Source organism: Oryx dammah, unplaced genomic scaffold (assembly GCF_014754425.2).
Source record: "Oryx dammah isolate SB20612 unplaced genomic scaffold, SCBI_Odam_1.1 HiC_scaffold_27, whole genome shotgun sequence".
NCBI classification, from domain to species: Eukaryota; Metazoa; Chordata; class Mammalia; order Artiodactyla; family Bovidae; genus Oryx; species Oryx dammah.
The window spans coordinates 20,144,741-20,148,708 of record NW_024070211.1 but is presented as its reverse complement, the minus strand read 5'-3'; positions in this window follow the sequence as shown (position 1 = coordinate 20,148,708).

The window sequence follows — 3,968 nt, the reverse complement described above, 5'->3', positions numbered from 1 at the left end:
AGCCCACCCCACAGCCCCCCCACAGCCCCCCGACAGCCCCCCCACAGCCTCCACCACAGCCCCCACCACAGCCACCACCACAGCCCCCCGACAGCCCCCGCCACAGTCACGGCCACAGCCATCGCCACAGCCCCCATCACAGCCATCACCACAGCTTCCACAACCGCAGCAGACCACCGTGTCAGTAGAGAGGACTCAGGAGACGTGAGGAGGGAGACTCAGGAGGGGAGGGAGGTCTGAAGCTTCCTTCTGCTGGAGGAAGCCCTTCTTACTCTGTTTGGCTTGGCCTTGACCCAAGCACATGACTAGTTCTCTGTTGTTTATCTCAGTTTCCCTGGAAGAAGTTTACAGTGCCTCTGGTTTACTTCCTTAAGGACTTATGGCCTCATAAAATAGCTTATTTCAGTTCTGAATTTATTTGTTTTAGGGGCATATTTAGAATAGGATTATGAGGGTCTGAAATATATTACTGTTATCTTTATTTTCTGTTCAATCCATGCAAGTCTGACTCAGAAGTCTTAAGTGAATCATAAACATGAGTAAAATTGTGATGTTTAATCTTTCCCATCTTTTGTTCAGTGTCTTCATTGATTCTTTAAGAGATGAAGCAAAGAAATACTTTCTGAGGCTGATGTCTCTACCAATAAGAGGCCTCAAACTTAACATTTCCAAAACCTCCTGCGTCTCATATAAAAGGAGAAGAATAATCTGTGGGTCTTCTCCATTCTTCTCCAGGCTTTCTACTGTCCCTGGTTAGTGTTCAGATTCTACAAAGAAGGGATTCACTCCAAAGCAGGCAAAAAGAAGACTCTTTCAGAACCGCAGGACTTTGGGTCACAGGGTCAGGATTCAGAGCAGCTGGTGCACAGAAACCACGTGCAATCCCACAGCAAGAATGAGATCCACAGACGGACCCGTGGCTGAGCCTGTCAGCCCAGGAACAGGAAGCATCTTCTTCCCCAGAGAATGGTGGCTTCCCACCTGGGCACACAAACAGGATGGAGCTTCCCAGGTGGAACTACTGGTAAAGAACCTGCCTGTCAATGCAGGAGACATAAAAGACACGGGTTCAACCCCTGGGTCGAGAAGATCCCCTGGAGGAGGGCATGGCACCCTATTCCAGGATTCTTGCCTGGAAAATTCCATGGGCAGGGGAGCCTGGTGGACTACAAGTCCACGGGGCCTCAAAGAATCAGACACGACTGATGTGACTTAGCATGCAGGCAGGAGTAGTTGGAAAGCAGAGTCAATACAATTTTTCATTTGACAAATTAAATGTGTGTTACCTTTGAAACACAGCAAAATACAAATAAATTTTGGCTTTAAGCCACAGGTTCTCAAAGAGACTGCACTAGAGTGGGCACTCATGTACAAACAAGCCAGTTCAGTGACCCGAGCTGAGTCCTGGTTTAAAGTCAAGTCCCATGGAGACTTCCATGGCAGTTCTATGGTAGTCCCATGCCTGGGACTCCACACTTCCATTGTAGGGTTACAGTTTCGATCCCTGGTTAGGGAACTAAGATCTCGTGTGCTGCATGATATGGCCAAAGGTCAAAGTATTTTTTCACATGCTTAAAACTTAACTTTTTTGAAAAAAAGAAAAAAAAAACTTCAAAATTACCTACAAAATTAACAGAAAATCAAATTATAATTAATGACCATTGTAACTTAAAATTGTAAAGCTAAAATATGTGTATCTCTACATCCTGACCCATCAACAGAATACCCAAACACAAAGCATTAGTGATTAAATTCAATTGTCTTTGATATTTTGCCAAAAGTAACATGTGTATACAAATTTTTATATGGTTTTTATGATGCTATATTTGACCAGGCAAAAGAATGAAGCACATTATAGCAGTTTCTTAGCATAATTTATTGCTTTACAGTATTGCAACTATACAGTCCAAAGTTTCATGTGTTCTCAAATCCCAGCCCTGCAAATGTTAGGGCTTTGCTACATGCAGACAAAAGCAGAGAGCATCCAAGCCAAGTACAAAAGAGGTACACAGAGATTAGGGCAGGCTCAGGACAATCAGGGTATGTGTATCTGGAATGGAAGGAGCAGAGAGGAGCAGGGATGGCAGGGGCCACAGTCAAAGAGGCCTGAAAAAAGCCACTCTTTTTTTCTTTTAATACTGTTTTTTAAAATTTAATTGAAGTAATTTATTCTTTATTTTGACTGTGCTAGGTCCTCATTGCTGCCTGCAGACTTTCTCCGTTTGCAGCAAGCGGGGGCCACTCTCTTATTGTGGTGCGTGGACCTCTCATTGCGGTGGCTTCTCTTGTTGCAGAGCACAGGCTCTAAGATTCACGGGCTTCAGTAGCTGTGGCACACAGGCTTAGTTACCCTCAGCATGTGGAATCTTCCAGGACCAGGGATCAAACCAGTGTCCTTGCATTGGCAGACAGATTCTTTTTTTTTTTTTTTTTATTGTTTATTATTTTTTTTTAATTTATTTATTTATTTTTAATTTTTACTTTACAATTCTGTATTGGTTTTGGCATAAATTGACATGAATCCACCACAGGTGTACATGCGTTCCCAAACATGAGCCCCCCTCCCACCCCCCTCCCCACAACATCTCTCTGGGTCATCCCCGCACGTCAGCCCCAAGCATGTCATATCCTGCATCAGACATAGACTGGCATTTCGATTCTTACATGATATTATACATGTTTCAATGCCATTCTCCCAAATCATCACACCCTCTCCCTCTCCCTCTGAGTCCAAAAGTCCGCTATACACATCTGTGTCTTTTTTGCTGTCCTGCATACAGGGTCATCATTGCCATCTTCCTAAATTCCATATATATGTGTTAGTATACTGTATTGGTGTTTTTCTTTCTGGCTCACTTCACTCTGTATAATCGGCTCCAGTTTCATCCATCTCAGCAGAACTGATTCAAATGTATTCTTTTTAATGGGTGAGTAATACTCCATTGTGTATATGTACCACAGCTTTCTTATCCATTCGTCTACTGATGGACATCTAGGTTGTTTCCATGTCCTGGCTATTATAAACAGTGCTGCAATGAACATTGGGGTACATGTGTCTCTTTCAATTCTGGTTTCCTCTGTGTGTATGCCCAACAGTGGGATTGCTGGGTCATAAGGCATTTCTATTTGCAATTTTTTAAGGAATCTCCACACTGTTCTCCATAGTGGCTGTACTAGTTTGCATTCCCACCAACAGTGTAGGAGGGTTCCCTTCTCTCCACATCCTCTCCAGCATTTATTGCTTGCAGATTTTTGGATCGCAGACATTCTGACTGGTGTGAAGTGGTACCTCATTGTGGTTTTGATTTGCATTTCTCTAATAATGAGTGATGTTGAGCATCTTTTCATGTGTTTGTTGGCCATCCGTATGTCTTCTTTGGAGAAATGTCTATTTAGTTCTTTGGCCCATTTTTTGATTGGGTCGTTTATTTTTCTGGAATTGAGCTGCAGGAGTTGCTTGTATATTTTTGAGATTAGTTGTTTGTCAGTTGCTTCATTTGCTATTATTTTCTCCCATTCGGAAGGCTGTCTTTTCACTTTGCTTATGTTTTCCTTTGTTGTGCAGAAGCTTTTAATTTTAATTAGATCCCATTTGTTTATTTTTGCTTTTATTTCCAGAATTCTGGGAGGTGGATCATAGAGGATCCTGCTGTGGTTTATGTCGGAGAGTGTTTTGCCTATGTTCTCCTCTAAGAGTTTTATAGTTTCTGGTCTTACATTTAGATCTTTAATCCATTTTGAGTTTATCTTTGTGTGCGGTGTTAGAAAGTGATCTAGTTTCATTCTTTTACAAGTGGTTGACCAGTTTTCCCAGCACCACTTGTTAAAGAGATTGTCTTTACTCCATTGTATATTCTTGCCTCCTTTGTCAAAGATAAGGTGTCCATATGTATGTGGATTTATCTCTGGGCTTTCTATTTTGTTCCATTGATCTATATGTCTGTCTTTGTGCCAATACCATACTGTCT